Raw genomic sequence first — 18,696 nt, 5'->3', positions numbered from 1 at the left:
TCAGCCTGTGGAGCTGGAGCTGCGAGGGGGTCACAGGAAGAGGGGATTTGGATCAGCCAGACATTCCTGGAGTCATCTGGGTGGATGGTCCAGGGTTGTGGAGCTACTGGTCCTCCTCCCTACGGGTGCCCAATGGCCCCTGGCTGAATCCTTGAGGACAAAGGGAAGCTGGAATGAGTTGGAGCTGCCCTGCACCCCTCTCACGTTGACACTGTTGGAGGCCAATTATGGTGTCAGCGATGGAGTTCTGCCTGCACAGCCGTGTGGGATCAATGTCCTGGACCAGGGTCTCCATGGCGGCCACCATCCTGCTAGTGTTGACCTTGATGTGTTGGCATGCTGGTGCTATCACCTTGGACTGAAGGCAGACGGACTCCTCCATCTTCCTCTGCAATCTGAGAAGTGCACCAGACATCCCTTCCTGATGTTCCTGTGATTGCCTTTGGAACTCCAACTACTGATTGAGGATCAAGTCCAGAGGCTCATTATCTGACTCAGACTCCGCAGATTCCTTGCCTCCAGCAGTCCTCCAAGTGCTGGTGACCAAAGATGTCCCTGCCTCCTCCTGCTGTGGAGCAGATTGTGGGCTGTGCTCACCAGATTGTGATCCTGAGGCTCTTCTATATCTAGTTCCCCCCGAGGTGTGTGCCGCTGCGCTGGTGGAGGGTGTGGGTAAGCACCGTGATGGGTCTTCACCAATGCTGCCCTCAGGGCCCTCTTCCAAGGCGCTCTTGGCATGGAGGTTCCGGTTAAGGTTACCTGAGGGCGATGTGTCAGATGTGCCGAGGACAGAAAGTGGAGATTATTAGTGCTTGGCAGCCACGTTGAAGACAGAACATTGGGCTCAGAGCAGCGTTGAGAGATGGATGATGTGGTGCAGGATCCTCATGTGGGTGTGACCACCAACCTCACCATCGCTGCAGGAACGGGTTCATGTCCTCTCCGGTCAGCTCCAACCCACGACTCTCCAACAGAGCGAGGGCCTTGATATCCAGCACTCCACCCCCAGCCTGGGACCTCTCCCATTGATTCTGCGCAATCTTGTCCTGCATAAAGACAGATGGAGAGAGCGTGAGCAAGGTGCATGACCGGCCAAATGAGAAGGATACCAGGAGTGATTGTGTGCTGAGTGGAGCCATGGATGGGATGAGGAGGCAGTCTCCAGAGGAGATGAGGCCAGTTGGAGATGTATGGGTGTGTGTGAGAGAGTGAGTGGTGATGTCCCTTGAGCTGGCAGTGAGTGAGATGTCAGTAAACGTGTGATGGGATTATGAGTGAGTGAGTTGAGATTGATGAGATGATTGACTTACCCTGGTGGCACCTTCTTCTGCTCTGGATGGCCGACCGCTTGGTGCAGCATTGGCACTGACCACCTCTGCCACCGCCTCCCAAGCCAGAGCGGTGAGACTGATGGGCCTCTGGCAGCCAGAGCGGGGGTAGAGGGCATCACGGCAGCCTCCACGACATCCAGAAGGTGTCCCAGGGATGATTCACTGAATCAGGGGGCTGAGCTCTTCCTGGCTTTTGGAGCCATGTCTTCACCGGAGCTGTGCTGGGCTGTAAGCATTGAGAAGTGTGGGCGCAGCTGCAGTTTAAACACGGCGCCCGGCATGAGGAAGCAGCGAGGTAACAGCATGGTGGGCAAATCGGAGGCTGCCCACCAGCGATCCGACATGTTTCCCGTGACTGCATCATTTAGAAAGAGGGAAGGGGATGATATGGCACACACACCCACCATTGTGGCTGGCAGGTTAAACGTCTTTTTTTCCACAACCCGCTACCACACTTAGTGCGAGTCTGGGACAATTCCGCCTGAATTTCCCTTACTTTCCATTCCCATGGAAACAGGAACCAAGAAAAAAGGCCTGGATACAAGGCTGGGGTGGGGGATATAAAATTGGAAAATGTCATCACCAACTGTCAGAGGAGTGTAAAACAAGCAGTAACAGACCGGCTGCACGTCAAACACCCATCTGATCTTTGCTTTCCACTGATTTTGATAAATAGGAACATCAGGTGAGGTTTATAGCAGACTGACCCACTAATGCTCATTATGATGGAAGCATGGGATCCTCCAGCACAGAAGGAGACCACTCGGCCCATCGTGCTGGTGCTGGCTCTTTGAAAGAGCCATCCGATTAGTTCCACTCGCCCTGCTCTTTCCCCATCGCCCTGCACATTTGTCCCCTTTCAAGTATTTATCCAAACTGAATCCCAGCTGGTCATTTCGCTGCAGATAGCCAGGAAGCAATGAAGCAAGCTAACTGCTCCTTACACATTTCATCTTTCAAACACACAGGCACATTACAGTTAAAATGTTGCACATGTGTATCAGTAGTTCACAGCCCACTTAAGTTCTATCAATGAAACTGGATTTGCCAAGTGGTCAAAGGTTTCTAATTAACTTACCAACTAATATTCACAGCTTAAAACAAACCAGCTTTGATCTCCTTTAAAAGGGTTTGTAGTTATATATCTGAAAAATGTCTAGTAAAGAAGGTTCGTTATTCCTGAAAACCACAGTGGAACATCTGGAAGTGTGGATCTCACTGCTTCATGTGTCATAGGTAAAGGATTTAACCAATTGAAAGAACTCAACTAGAGGGTCTTATTGTCCCATATTTGATGAAGGAAGAAAAAGACAGAACTTGCATTTCTATAGCACCTTTCACAACCTTACGCCATCCCAAAGCATTTTACAGCCAATGCAATACCTTTGAAATGTGTTCACTGTTGTAATGTAGGAAACACAGCAGTCAATTTGCACACAGCAAGCTCCCACAAACGGTAATGTGATAATGACCAGTTAATTGGTTTTTGTGATAAATATTGACCAGGACACTGGGGAGAACTCCCCTGCTGTTCTTCAAAATAGCACGTGACAGGGCAGACAGAGCCTCAGTTTAACATCTCATCTGAAGCATAGCACCTCTGACAGTGCAGCACTCCCCCCAGTACAATACTGAGAGTATCAACCTGAATTATGGGCAAGTCTCAAGACATGATGTCTTCAAGTTGTAATTAAATAACTCAGTTAAATTCCAAGGAAGGGGAGCTGTAGATGCCCCAGTGAATAGACTTCTAACAAGGCTACACGGTTTAAGAATCTGCCTCTGTGCTTCACCAGAGATCTGGAGAAAGAGTAGACTCACCAAGTGATGAATCATTCACATTCCACTTCCAGAGATTGCCTGCGGTTGACATGGATGCCTGTGTACAGTTGATCTAACTCAGGGTGTAGAATATTTAAAGACCTGTATCTTATAATTTTAACTATGTGAGGAATTTTCTCTAAGTGATTATACTCAATGTGCTACAAATTCTATGAAGCAGCCCTTCCTCATATCCATATGTCACACCAAACAAGTCAATGTATACCTCAATTGACCCCATTACACTCCATTATTGTCTTGTTGACAACAGGTGGAACAAGTTAAAACCCATACAGATTTATATTCTGTTGATGTATCTAATTACCTGGTGCTATAACAAAGGAATATAGGATCAGGAGGAGGCCATTCAGCCCTTCGAGCCTGTTCTACCATTCAATGAGATGATGATTGATCTGTATCTTGACTCCGTCAATCTGCCTTGGTCCTGTAACCTTTAACAACTTCATTCAACAAAAATCTATCAATCTCAGTTTTGAAAGTTATCATTGGTCCTCAGCCTCCACAGCTTTTTTCGGGGGGGGGGGGAGAGTTCCAGATTTCCTCTACCCTTTGTGTGAGGAAGTGTTTTCTGATGTCACCCCTGAACGGCCTGTCTCTGATTTTAAGGTTAAGATGCTGGAATTGATTAGGTTTCAATGTGTGATTATGGAGAACATACCACTCACCTGTAATGGCAGCCATGCAGAGACAGGATTACGGTGGGAGAGCAGCTGACTGCGTTTCCTGATCAGAATATGTTTGAAAGTTTCTATGAGCAGAAATAAAGCATGCAGCCTTAGGACTGCTGTCCTAAATCAGTTCAACATATCTCAAAAACCACTTAAGTTTTGGTTGCCAATAAACCACATCAGGCAAAGTAATGACTGTGCCATCACTGGGCGGTGATTCAGCCGGTCTACTGACATAGCATCTTCTAGTTTGGTGAACATGCTCATATCTCACAGCTTCAAGCAGAAATAATGTCAAAGTGTGTTTCCCTTGAGCACCATGAATGAGGGACTTAATTAATGTGGAGACACTGGAGAAGCTGGGATTGTTCTCCTTAGAGCAGAGAAGGTTAAGAGGAGATTAAATAGAGGTGTTCAAAATCACGAAGGGTTTCGAGAAAGTAAATAAGGAGAAACTGTTCCCATTGACAGGAGGGTCGGTAACCAGAGGACACAGGTTTAAGGTAATTGGCAAAAGAACCAGAGGAAAGATTAAGAGAATTATTTATTTACACAAGGAGTTGTTGTGATCTGAAATGCATTGCCTGAAAGGATGGTGGAAGCAGATTCAACAGTAAATTTCAAAGGGGAATTGGACAATTATTTGAAAAGGAGGAATGTCCAGGACTATGGGGAAGAAGCAGAGAGTGGGACTAATTCAATAGCTCTTTCAAAGAGCTGGCACAGGCATGATGGGCCAAATGGCTTCCTTCTGTGATGTAACATTCTAAGAGCTGACAAGATCAGCATCAGTGATTTAGATCAGATAAAATTCTTTGAAAATATGGCTTGGAAACGTTTGGGAAAAAATATCAGTTTACTTTGAAGCTCTTAGTGAAATAACTAGATAAATTTTAATAGTGTATTTACATTCCATTTACTTCAATTGTACCATTAAGAGCTTTCTACAACAGTATGCAATAATGACAGAGAGTAAACCCTGGATTCTTCCAGAATGGATTTAAAGACACTATGTTTTCAGAAACCCTTCATCTGTGAATTAAAGGACAGAGCAATTAGCTTTTAATATGGTCAGGACAAAGTATAGGAATCTGAACAGAGACTGAAATGGTGTTTTACAGTGTAAGGGATAGACAAAAGGGAATAAAGCCAATTGATAAAGATATTGAGCATTCCAACGTAGCAAAAAATGAGCAGATTTATTAAAAGTGTGTCTTTCCATATTGATCTCTTCATTAATAAACACAATAAAACTAGAAACTCTAACAAGCTTAAAGGTCAAGAGAAATACTTGCATGTCTGAAAATCAGAATCAAATCATAAAATCTTTCTTGGGAATAATGAATAATGTGTGTTGCCCATCAACAGTCTCATATCATCAGGAACAGACTTGGCACTAAAACAAAGCTGCATCATAAAAAACTATGCCTCATTTAATAAATAGCTCAGTGTGTTCATTCCCTACCTGTTAAATCACCAGTTTATGGACTTTTAGCAGAAGTGGGAAGATAAGCCACTGTCTGAGGCTGCTCCAGACTGTTCGCAAACTTGGCACGCTGTTTGACCCGAGCTGAGCTCCTGACCCAATATCCTTTCCATCACCAAAGCCCTCTTCTTCCATCTCCATCATACATGTAATAATAATTAGATGAAGGAATTGCCCCTTTTGTGTCTAATTTATAAAATATTTATATTAACACATTAAACAGAATGGCCCTGGAACTCCAAAGAGTGGGGGAAGGGGGACGGGGTTATAACTCGCTGTTATTTCATCTCCCTGGGGGCTTTTTTCTCCAGACATTGCTGGATCTCAGGTTGCCTACTTCAGTTAGGTGTATTCCTGGAGTTTTCATCATGTGACTTCTTGCCTCCTCTTGTCTCTCCCAACCCAACAGCCCTTCCCCCTTCCCCACATCCCCACCATCACCACCCCTCCCCCACCATCAATATTGGTATAATCAACAAGCAGAAGTGTTCAAAGAAAATTAAAATGCATTTAAGCCTCTAAGAAGTTTTTCTGTCTGGGGATTTGCTGGTGGCTGAGTCCTGGGAGATTACTCTTTGATTCTCACAGACTCCAGGACAATCCTGGAGGGTTGGCAAACCTACGTGACTGGTGGAATTCCCAATGGCTGGGGACATGAATAGATATGAGGAAAACATGGGGAACAGAGGGAGGGAGAGAGAGAGAGATGGGAAAGGATGAGTGTGTGTGAGAAAGAGGGAGAAAGACAGTGTTGAGGGAGGAGAGAATGGATGTACTGTGCTGTGCAGCAGTGAGAGAAGCATTGATATGGGGGTTGGTGAGATTCCATCACTACACTTAGAGCAACAAATGTGCATTGTGCGAGTTCCATCTCTCTGAACGCTTCATTGAACTGCTTGACTTTTAATCTTCAAACCTGCAATGGGCCTCCAAGTGACTATGTGGTCAGGCTGGTTAGACATTCCAAATAATACGAGAACCACAAAAAAATAATCACAGCCTTTACCAAGAGGCCAGAGTTGCTCTGCTCCTGGCACCGTCAGCGGCAAAGATTATTGTGGCGAGCTGCACGCTCGGCCAGGCCTCCGCTCAGGGGCCTTTGACGTCAGCGTTTCTCCCATTCAACTTATCTCATTGTCCTCTTGAGTGTGAGGCCAAGCCACAGAAGGAAACTCTGAGTAAGAACACTTGCAGGGTGTTTGTGTTGGAACAACATCGTTCGGGATAACAAGTGGACACACAAGTCTTAAAAGCTGCCTTCCAATCCTTTCAAAAAGAATTAAACAAGTGGATCTCGGAGACCGTGACTGGCTTCTGCTTATGTAAACACGTTGCAGTTTTATGGACGGTGTTATGCATGTTCCCTTTTCCAAGTACTTCAACTGAAACAATTGGACAGTCAAGTCAGCAGTTTCTCCTCTGCTGGATGAAAACAGGTGCTGATTTACAAACTTTTCCCTCTAAGCCAATGGCTCCAAAATTGAGGTGGAAAGTGAGGGCACTGCAATTAAATAGTTACAGCTAATTTTCTTTAACCTTAATGTTGATAACAAAACCCAACAGTGGGGCACAACTGTGTCAAAGCTTTAACTTAAAAAAAAGTTGAAAATGCTACAAAGAGGCGGAATCATGGAATGGACTCATAAAATGGTAGGATCATAGAAAAGTTACAGCGAAGAAGGAGGCCATTCAGCCCATCCTGTCTGTGCTGGCTCCCTGCAAGACCATTTAGTTAGTTCCACTCTCCTGTCCTTTCCCCGTAGTCTTGCAAATTTTTCTCTTCAGATAACTATCCAATTCCCTTTTGAAAGACAGGATTGAATCTGCTTCCACTACACCTTCAGTCTGTACATTCCAGATCCTAAGCACTCACTGCTTAAAAATGTTTATCCTCATGTTACTGTTGGTTATTTTGCCAATCACCTGAGCTAGGTGTCCTCTAGCTCTCCCCTTCCGCCAATGGAAACAGTTTCTCTCTGCTTGATGGGATCAAATTCTGAGATATCTGACAGAATTGGGCCTGCTGAGCTAACAGGTTTCACTGGAGTAGATATGAGAAGCTCATTCTGCTCTGGGAATGCAGGTGTGTGCAAACATCAGGTAGATACATGTCACGGCACAGTGCAACCCGCACCTGTTATTGACTCCCAGTCTGGCAACATCTCAGTTTAAAAACTCATCCTTATTTTCAAATCCTTCCATGGCCTTGTCCCTCCCTATCTCTGTAAACTCTTCCAACCCTACAAAACTCCAAGATATCTGCACTTCTCCAATTCATGTCTCTTCAACAACTTCAGTTTTGATCACTTCACCATTGGCGGCTGTGCCTTCAGTTGCCAAAGGCCTAAATTCTTGAATTCCCTCCCTAAATATCTCCAGCTCTCTTTGCTCCTTTAATATGCTCCTTAAAATCTACCACTTTGACAAAGCTTTTGGTCATCTCTCCTGATGTCTCCTAGATCAGTGTCAGGTTTTGCTTGATAACACTTCTTTGAAGCATCTTAGGAACATTTTATTATGTGAAGGGTGCTTTATAAAGGCAAATTGTTGTTGCTGTATGGTGAATCACACCTTCAAATGAGGAGAGGCTAAAGTGAATTTGATTCTGAAAAGGTTCTTGATCCTCCATCTTCTACTCTTGTGACTTTGCATACAATTCCCTGGCCTATATGGAATTAAAAGATGAGTTGATTTCCAGATTTCTATCCTTGTAGCTGTATGAAGTTCTAAATGAGCTCACAGGGAATGTTAGTAACAATAATGAGTAACCTCTGGCATCAAATGCTGAAATCAATATCATATATAACTGATGTGCGAGATATAGAGGTTATGGAGAGTTGGGAGTCAGTAAGGAGGTTGTAATTTAATAAGTGTTTCAGATGATGTCATATGGTTTACAGGCATTATCTGAAACCTTGGATTAAATTGCAGCCTTTCACTCACACACATCCCTTGGATCAATTTACACAGCACTGACTCTGCACTCCATTCTGGGAGTGACTACTGGGCTACACAAGGGTGCATCCATATTTTGTTCCTGGTGTTTAAGCCTCAATCAGTCTGCTTGCCTGCAAAACTCTCATAGAAGATGTTCCGAATTTATCGGTTTTTAATGTCTTAGCATCTTGGTCAAAGCTATGAAAACAAAAATGGCATTTATGCTAAACTATTTATCCATCATACTTTAGGCCCAGCTGGAGTATTGTGGGAGAAGGAGTGCATTTTTTAATGCAGTGAGTTGTTGTGACCTGGAAAGCGCTGCCTGAAAGGGTGGTAGAAACAGATTCAATAGTGACTTCCAAAAGGGAATTGGATAAATACGCCAAAAGAAGATAGATGCAGAGCTACAGGGAAAGAGCGGGGGAATGGGACAGAAAGAGTTGGCACATCATGATTTGTTGAATGGCCTCCTCTATAATCCTCTTACTGGATACTTTTATCACCACCAGACAGACATTGCTCAGATGGCATTGAATGGGCATTGAAATTACTGCCACGTAGATTGTTGTCCAGTAGAAGTCATTGACTGGTCACAGATGTTGCTAAGGGGAACACATTTTTTTCCCATATGCACTAACTTAAGTACAAAACTCTTTACACGTGATGAATTTATTCCCTTGTGTCCATTTACTTCACAAACATCTCCCATTGTTCTATAACCAACGGAGAAAAGTGTTCAGAATGATCAGAAGGCACTGACACACTCTGCTTTTCATCTTAGCATTTTAACCAGAAATGAGCAAAAAGGTTAAAGTTCACACCCTGTGAATTGAGATGCAATTGGGGGGGAAAAGGAATCATTTTGTGGGGCTATGGCCCAGGCTCAAAGATGCCGAACAATGTCCGATCCTATCTTTAGTTGTTTTCATGCTGGTGATCCCTAAATTGGAGATTAAGTCACCTGCATTTGCCAATGAGTGGCCAAACACCTACCGCTGCCAACACTTCCAGGATTGGCCTGGAGTCTCCAGGAATTGAAGATGAGTCTCCAGGACATTGCTGCAAACAAATTGGCCGAAAGGCTCATAGCTTCCTTTGCCTCCTTCCTATCCCTGTAATCTCCTTCAGCCTCACAACCCTCCAAGAGCATTAATCTAATTCCAGCCTCTTGAGAATCTCCTAGCCTGAATCACTCCATTGTTGGCGGCCATGCCTTCAGCTGCCAAGGCTCTCTGGTCAGGAATTCCCTCCTTAAATCCCTCTATCTGTCTCTAAGGCACTCCTTAACACTTACTCCAACCACTCCTTTTATCTCATTTTGTGGCTCTAGCCAGACTTTGTTTGATAATTGCTCCCGTGAAGGGCCTTGGGATGCTTTGCCGCATTAAACCTGCTATATAAATACAAGTTGTTGTTGTTCAAGTGGATGTAAGTGGCCAAAATCATGATAAATCAGCTTAATAACCAGAAACTAACCAGAAACCTTTGCTAAACACCCCAGAAAGGAGCTGGAAATAAATAGGAAGTGGAAGATAATTGTGATGTCAATAACCGTTTGAAACACAAAGCAGAGAACCCTGAAAGGACATGGATATCAACGTTCCTCTTCCCCTGGTGAATCTAATTTGCAATCTTTGGGCGATTTGAAGCAAAGCTCACAGAAGACGGGAGAGGTGGAATCCATCACTCTGCTGCAGTTATGTGTGGACTTGCTGGGTTTCATGCTGCATTATTACTTCAGTTAGAAGTTGCTGTCAGTAACAGAGCAGCATAGATATTAGACTGGACAACCCTAATGTTTCACTGCCACAAGGTGAAACATGAGTTGGTCCCGGAGCAGAACAGTAGTTAATAAGATCGTTACAAGCACACAGGAGATACAGTCACTGCAATGAATATCTCTAAGAGACAATCTATTATGGTGTAGTGCTGGATCAGTGTTGTTCAATACGTTAGCCACTTGTGGATAATTAGGAATCCAGATGTGCCTATTTACATGTCTGATTAGTAAACGAGCAATGAATCATAGACACCGTTATTGTGTCTGTAATGTTAAAACTCAGACTCGCACAGCAATAACATGTGAACTTTAACCATTCTGTGTGTTTGTTGGCAGAGTGCTAAAATGAAAAGCAGAATGTGCGGTTGCGTTTTGATTGTTTGGAGCATTTTATTCCCTTAGTTACTAAACGGTGCGAGATGTTTGTTAAATAAATATGCATGGTGTGTGTGTGTGTGTGTGTGTGTGTGTGTGTGTGTGTGAGTGCCATTGAAAGAAACAATGAAGGACAGAGAAAGAGAGAGAAAGACTTGCATTTCTCTAGCACCTTTCACAATATACTGTGAAGATGGATTTTTTAAAAAATATTTTTGGGAATATGATGATATTCTGTAAAGAAGGCTGTGAGTGTGTGTGTGTGTCTGTGTGCATGTGCATGTGTGTGTGCATGACATTGAAAGAAACAATGAAAGAGAGATAAAGCCTTGCATTTCTATAGCACCTTTCACAATATACTGTGAAGATGGATTTAAAAAGAAATATTTTTGGGAATATGGTGATATTTAGGTAGGGGGTGTGTGTGTGTGTGTGTGTGTGTGTGTGTGTGTGTGTGTGTGTGTGTGTGTGTGTGTGTGTGTGTGTGTGTGTGTGTGTGTGTGTGTGTGTGTGTGTGTGTAATTAAACTGGGGGTAGGTTAGTAAAGGCATCTTGTCTGTGTGAGCAGAGAGATGAAAGGTAAAAGAGTTAGATGCCAGCATTGGCAATGAGAGGCTATGGTGAAGTTAAATGTATGGGTCAATAGGTTGCGTTTGAAATTTGCATCATAAGGTAAATAGAAACTTTATTTTTCAGCTGTTAAATTTCAAAGGGAGTTTAAAGTAACAAGTTTACAACTTGTTAAAGTTTTACAACTTTAAGGTTTTATAAGTAAACAAGAGAAGGTTATTAAATTTTATTTTACCCAAAAGTGGAAGCAATAGGAAGACATGACAGGTTTTTTTATATTTTGTAAACATTGGGTTCAAAGAGCCTAAGATCAAAGGGGAAAAGGATGTTTAAGGAATGATGTTTAATTGAGTTGTGTTGGCTGTGTGAGGGAGATGTCCTGAGACCAGCTCTGTGCTGAGAAAAGTTGTGAATTTGAAGCAGCCATCCAGTTTCAAGTCAGAAAAAAAGTCATTGTTTTCAGAAGGCAGTCTGTTTCTGAACTTCCTTCAGCTTTCCAGAGTGGAAGAGAGTGAGAAATCATGTGATATACTTTATTAAAGCGGTTTTTACCTTGGGAAATATTACTGGATTTTTATGGTTAAAGCCTATAAGGGAGCTGTTGCCAAATAGTTTTCTTGTGCATTTTGACCAAGTGGGGTTTTTTTTTGGTCAATGTTTTGTAAGACTGTTTTAACTGTGTAATTTTAATCTTGTGTGCTTAAGTTTTTTTTTCTCTTCTCGTTAATAAACCTTTTGATTTTAAAATCCTAAAAGTGTTACTGGGATTCTATGCCTCTGGGATCAATCGTTTCCCCTCGTTTTCAAAATACAAAAAAAAAAGGTTATGATCCGTAAGACAAGTTTCCCTCTGGGATTTTGGCTGGCTCAGGGAATAACATCGGCTGCAGCCGCAGCAATACGGACAAACAGAGCAGGAGAAGGCCACTCAGCCTGTCGAACCTGCTCCACCATTCAATAAGACCATGGCTGATCTGATTGTAACCTTGACCTCAGGACATCCCAAAGCATTTCACAGCCAATGAAATATTTTTTGAAGTATCAAAACTGTTGTCATGTGTCTTGCTGCAGCCATGCCTGTGGTTAATCAGTTCCACCTATTGGACGATGCTGGGCTAAAAAGATGAAAATATTTCCATTTTGTGTCTAGCACAGACAATTGCTTCATCCTTGTTAAACTGCGTGGACAATCTGCAAGTGTGTCAAGAAAATTGTGGTTTTTAATAAATGACTGGATTTTATTGCCAATTTTTGAGCAATTTTCAGATGCAAAATTGAGCAGAATAGAGTATTCCAGGCAATTTAAGTAAAACTGCACTAGAATTTATTGTGAAAACTACTTGCCCAGCACTAACCTCACCATATTTAAATGGGGTCAGGTCATGTTATATCATTTTTCATTCATTCTCAGGGTCAGGGTGTCACTGGCAAGCCAGCATTCTCTAATAAAACCGAATCGCTTGCAGTTAAGGGTCAACCACTTTGCTGCAGGACTGGAACTCACATGTAGTCCCAGACTGGGTAAGGAATGTAGAATCTCCTCCTGAAATGCATTGTTGAGCCAGTTGAATTCTTACAGCAATAGCCAACTGCTTCATGGTCACTTTTACTGATAAAAATATTACCAAACGATTTAACTGCTGTGGTGTAATTTGAACCCGTGTTATCTGAATTATTGTTCCAGGTCTCTGGATTACATGACCACTGGGCTCCTATGTGGGTGCACCTACACCACAGGGACTGCAACGGTTCAAGGTGGCAGCTCATAACCACCTTCTCAAGGACAATTAGGGGTTGGCAATAAATGGTGGCCCAGCCAGAAATACCCAAATCCAAGAATTAATTTAAATAGATAAAAAAATCTGTTCCTCCCAGATTGAAATGGAATATATTTTTTCCCAGAAAATATAAACTAGTTAAAACAATTTTAAAGCGTGTCCAGGTTTTGAAAGAGTAAATAAGGAGAAACTGTTTCCAGTAACAGGAGAGTGGGTAACAAAACACAGATTTGGGATAATTGGCAAAAGACCCAGAGGGGAGATGAGGAGAAAATTTTAAGCACTGTGTTATTGTCTTCTGGACTACGCTGCCTGAAAGGAAGCAGATTCAATAGTAACATTCAGAAGAGAATTGGATAAATACTTGAAAAGGAGAAAGATTTGCAGGGCTATGAGGAAAGAACAGGTGGAGTGGGACTGATTGGACAGCTTCTTCTAAGAGTCAGAACAGGTACAGTGGGCTGAATGGCCTTCTTCTGTGCTGGATGATTCCATAGTTCCATGAGTTGGATATGGGATGGGAGTCTAGTTCTCAATGCTCCCTCACTTCAGTAGAAGGACATTTCAAATCTAATTTTCATCTGGTGGCCTTAACTCGGTAAAACACTGCCAAACATAATATGTTGGTTGTGTCAAGCTTCATTGAACTGCTATTTGAAACAGCATTAACGTCAATGGTAATAGCAATAATTAAACATGAGCTTTTATCTTTTATGTTGATCAGATGAACTAGACACAGGAATCCACAACAGAATGCAGAGCTGAAGACCACGAAGCAAAGGTTCAGTTAACAGTACTTACTTCATCCGAATTCAGTAGCTGTGTAATATAAATCACATTTTGACATGTTAGCTTTAATTCGACTGAGCTGTCGCTCAGATGTTTGATCACATGCGAACAAGGGAGGCACTGTTTTCCCTGACACACTGCTTTATTCTGCAGTGAGCAATTGCTGTGCGCAATGCCATGAGCTTGTCAAGAGAACAAGGTCAGTTGAACCTGTTAAAAATGGTCCAGTTAGCAGCTGCACTTGGCTGGAAGCTCCTCTGTATGGCCAGCAGATGAACACCTGCTCACAGCTGTGAAAATCTGCTAAAATGATCATTTATTCCGTGGCATGTGAATATGGCATCGGAAAATCTACTGAACTCTCCACCATACTCAAACTAAGGTGACATCTCTTCATATCTTTTTAAACCTGTCTTCCCATCACCTCCAACAAGAAGTGTAAGGAGCTGATGGACATCCCTGACAATAAGAACAACATCTGATCCAATCCTATCAAATGGCGGAGCAGGTTTGAGGGGCTGAATGACCTACTCCTAGTTCCTATGTATGTACGTGTGCACCATCAGATCAGCTGCCAATACCATTTCACTCCTTTTCACTAGGCCACCAAGACAACCAAACTTCCATTAGTGCACCCCTCCTGTCATAGATCTGAACTTGCATCTTTGTCAAGTTTTTCCCCTATCTTCTCTCACGACCCCTCTGAGCTCATCTTATCTGTGAGACCCATCTCTTGCCCCCTCCCTATTCCCACTAAACTACTGAGCTCCCAGCTTCCCCACCTGTTCCTCCCCACATGTTAGCTGATATTGTTAACAGCTCTCTCCTCAGGTACTATCCACTTTCCTTCAAATCATCACCCATATCATCAAAAAAACCAACACTTGACTCCCCCTTGTCAGTGTAAACCACTATCCCATCTCCAAGCTCCCTTTCTTCTTTGCTGGATTCCATGTTTGAATCCCTCCAATCATGATCTGCCCCTGGCACAGTACTGAAACAGCTATCAAGGTCACAAATGACATCCAGTGTGTCTGTGACAAAGATAAATTTTCCCTCCTCGTTCTTCTCAACCTGTCTGTAGCCTTTGACATGAGTGACACACCATCCGCGTCCAACCCCTCCCCACAGTCGTTCAGCTGGGGTGGGACTGCTCTCACCTGGTTCCGTTCCTATCTATCTAAGCATAATGAGAGAATCACCTACAATGACTTCTCTTCCTGTTCCCGCACCATCACCTCTGGTGTCCCCCAGGGATCGATCTTTTGTCCCTTCCAATTTCTCATCTACACGTTGCCCCTCAGTGACATCATCTGAAGATACTGTATTAGTTTACACATGTACCCTGATGATATCCAGCTCTACCTCACCAGCACCTCTCTCCACTCCTCCAATACTGGATGAGCAGAAATTTCCTCCAATTCAGTATTGGAAAGACTGAAGCCATTGTCTTCTGTCCCCACCGCAAACTCCATTCCCTAGTCACTGACTCTATCCCTCTCCATTGCAACTCTCTGAGACTGACCCAATCTGTTTGCAACCTCGATCTCATACTTGACTCTGAGATGACCTCCAATTACAGATCCACGGCGTTATTAAGATGTCAACTTCCATCTCCAGGACACCACCCGACTTCACTCTTAACTTAGCTCATCTGCTCCTGAAACTCTCATTCGTGCCTTTGTTACTTTTAGACCTGACTATTCCAATGCACTCCTGATTGGTCTCCTATTTTCTAAACTCCATAAGTTTGAGGTCATCCAAAACGCCACAGTCTGTGTCCTAACTCGCACCAAGTCCTGTTGACCCATCACCCCTGTGCTCACTAATCTACATAGTTCCCGGTTAAACAACACCTCGACTTTAAAATTCTCATCCTTCTTTTCAAATCCCTACAGGGCCTCATTCTCCCTCCCTCTGTAATCTCCTCCAATCCTACAACGGTGGTAATCTGATGTGTAATATAGCTTTAAGAAGAATGTTACATGTTACATGATCTTAGTATCCAATAGTAGAGTAGCGTGGGCTACCTCTGTAGTTAGTAGCCTGTAGTGAGTATTGGTAGTTGCAGTAGTGTAGAGATAGAGTTTGAAGTGTAAGCACATTTTAGTTGTTGCTGAGTACCTTTGTAAATAAACACAGAGTTTCTACCTATGAAGTGTCTGCTACTCAACGCTATCATTAGTACCAAAGTGTGCGCATAGGATCCATCAAACTGATGACTAGGATCCAACAACAACCCTCCAAGATCTCTGCACCCCTCAATTTATGGCTTCTTGAACATCCCCTGACTTTAATTAGTCTATCATTGGCAGCCATGCCTTCAGCTGTCTGGGCCCCAAGCTCTGGAATACCCTCCCTACACCTCTCCACCTCTCTACCTCATTTTCCTCCTTTAAGACACTCTTTAAAACTTAACTCTTTGAACAAGCTTTTGCCCACCTGCCCTAATATCTCCTTATGTGGCTCAGTGCCAAATTTTGTCTGATTAAGCATCTGTGAAATGCCTTGGGATGATTTATTATGTTGACGGCGCTATATAAATGCAAGCTGTTTTAACTGATGCAATGTAAGTATCTCAGCTGGTGATCATTTCCCTTGCATCAGTGAATGGGAGGTACTGGGGTTATCTATCATTCCTTTGTGTTACATATCTGAACAGCTTTGGGCTGTGAGATTTGAATGTACAACTTGACAACAACAACTTGCATTTATATATTGATAAGAAGGGGGGGGGGGGCGCGGGGTGTGGTGGAGGGTGGAGAGGTTTAGGGAGGGAATTCCAGAACTTAGGGCCCAGACAGCTGAAGGTATGGCTGCCACGCCAGCAGTTGAAATCAGGGACGCTCAAGAGGCCAGAGTTGGAGGAGTGCAGAGATCGTCGAGGGTTGTAGGATTGTAGGAGGTTACAGAGATAGGGATTATTATTGTATCTACAGCAGTGCCTTGAGCCTCTCACAAAGTTGGCTCACAATCACTGCCTGAGCTGGTCTCTGCTTCCTGTTGTTTTTGCTGTCGATTGTCTGCATGCCTCTCACACTCTTGCTTGGGTGACTCATCCAGAAAATCCATGAAACCTAATGGAAGAGGAAAGACTTGCCTTTCTTTAGTGACTTTCACCTCTTCAGGACATCCCAAAGCACTTTGCAGCCAAGGAAGTGTTTTTTGAAGTGCGCTCACTGTTGTGATCTCTTGTGGTGCAGTGGGTAGCGTCTCTACCTCTGAGAGCCAGAAGCTTCAAATTCAAGTCCCACTCCAAGACCTGATGGCTGGTCAGAACGTGGCCAAACAGGTTGAGTATCCACCTGGACATCCTTCCAACACACGCCAATGGCAGGCGGCAGGAGTGGGAGGGATTCCTGGTCAGCCGTGTGATGGAGAGAACTTTGGAGTCTCTAACATCACCATCCATAAGCTCCAGACTACAACATGCATGTGAAGGTGTATGTTGCCACAGCAACTCGGACCCCTGAGGGGGACTGGTTGGCTCAGTTGACTGTTGGACCTGTCTTCAGGCATGAAGAAAAAGTCACTGTTATTATGTCGGGAATGCAGTAGCTAATTTATACACAGCAAGATCCCACAAACAGTTATAAGATAGGGCAGGATTTTATGTCCTGTGGGCGGGCATGTGCCTGGTCCGATCGGGCATAAAATTAGTGCGGAGAGGCGTCGGGTGAACGGCCCTCGGCAGGAGCGAGCAGATGCCAGAGCCGCGCCCACCATTAAATAACAGGCCGCTTAAGGCCGTTAACAGTCTAATTGAAGGTGATTTTATTTTTGTTGCCCGTGCAATTTTGTGCTCATCACGTGGGCAAAATGGGCAGGTGGCCAGCCAACATTATCAAAAACCTCATCCATGGGCAAGGTAAAAAGGGTCAGCAGCATTGCCGTTGTGAGTAGTGAGGAGTTTTGGAGATAGTTTGCCGCCGGTGACTTAGCAGCTTTATCTCTGCTCGGAGCTTCATTCTTAGCATTTCTAGGCTTCATTTCAGGATTCCTTGGTATCTGGAAGGCTCCCGGAGGATTCAGACCATGTGGACCCTTCCAGGTATCAGACAGCCTTCCTCATCCTGGTAATGGGGATTGTGGTCTCCGCTGGAGGCACCTCCTCTCAGGAGGAAGAGAGGGGCAGAAGGGAGAGGAGGCCAGGTGTCCCAATGCAGCTTCCAGGGGAGGGACCTTTGGGAGGTCAGGCGCAGGCTCAAGGGGCGCAGGGCCAGCAGGTTGTCCAAGGTGGAAGGGGCCACAGAAGACGCCACTATCCTGCTGCCAGGGTTTACAGGAAGTGATGCAGCTACCTCAATATGTCCGACGTGTAATGCCGAAGGAGGCTCTGCCTCTCCAGGGAGACAGTGAACTCCATTTCTCAGAGGATCGGGCCTGGGATCAGCTCCAACTGTGTGGGTGGACACCCCATGCCAATAGCTTGGAAAGTCACAGTGGCCCTCAACTTCTGTGCCTCCTGCTCTTTCCAGGGGTCAGTGTGGGATCTGTGTGGAGTCTCCCAATCAGCCGTCCACAGTTGTGTGAAGTTGGTGACAGATGCTCTATTCAGGTGGGTACTGACCTTTATTCTTTACCATACAGATTAGACCAGCCAAGCTGAGCCAGCCAGAGGCTTTGCTGCATTCACTGGGTTCCCCCACATCCAGGGTGCAATCGACTGCACACATGTGGCCATCAAGGCTCCAGTGGGTCAGTCGGGTGCTTTCATCAACCGGAAGGGATTCCACTCCATGAACGTGCAGATAGTGTGTGACCACAGGATGCAGATTCTGCAAGTCTGTGCAAGGTAACCAGGCAGTTCCCATGACGCATACGTCCTGAGACACTCCCAGGTGCCGAGGCTCTTCAGTCCTCTAGTCCGACTGGATGGTGGCTGCTGGGTGACAACGGCTATCCGTTGAAGTGGTGGGTCATGACGCTTCTCCACCACCCAAGGACAGAGGCAGAGAAGTGTTACAATAGGAGTCATGCCTCCACAGGGGTGGTGGTAGAGAGGAATATAGGTCTTCTCAACACTTCTGATGCCTTGATTGTTCAGGGGGTGCACTACAACACCCCCAGAGTGGCTGTCACTGATGGTGATTTCATGCTGCGCTCTCCACAATCTGGTACTGGCAAGGGGGGACCC

The 18,696-nt window shown here is 44.4% G+C and overlaps 1 long non-coding RNA gene across 1 annotated transcript in view; it reads left to right on the top strand.

Moving 5' to 3' along the window:
- The window catches only part of LOC121278723, a 34,691-nt gene extending 21,135 nt beyond the window's left edge, over positions 1–13,556 (top strand). The window contains exon 3 of the long non-coding RNA XR_005943269.1: positions 13,495–13,556. This is a non-coding gene — a long non-coding RNA (uncharacterized LOC121278723). The remainder of the gene's footprint in view (positions 1–13,494) is intronic.
- The last annotated feature ends 5,140 nt before the right edge of the window (positions 13,557–18,696 follow it).

This window comes from Carcharodon carcharias, chromosome 6 (genome assembly GCF_017639515.1).
Source record: "Carcharodon carcharias isolate sCarCar2 chromosome 6, sCarCar2.pri, whole genome shotgun sequence".
NCBI lineage: Eukaryota > Metazoa > Chordata > Chondrichthyes > Lamniformes > Lamnidae > Carcharodon > Carcharodon carcharias.
Note: the sequence above shows the minus strand (reverse complement) of the source record. Positions and strands in the feature narration are given on the sequence as shown.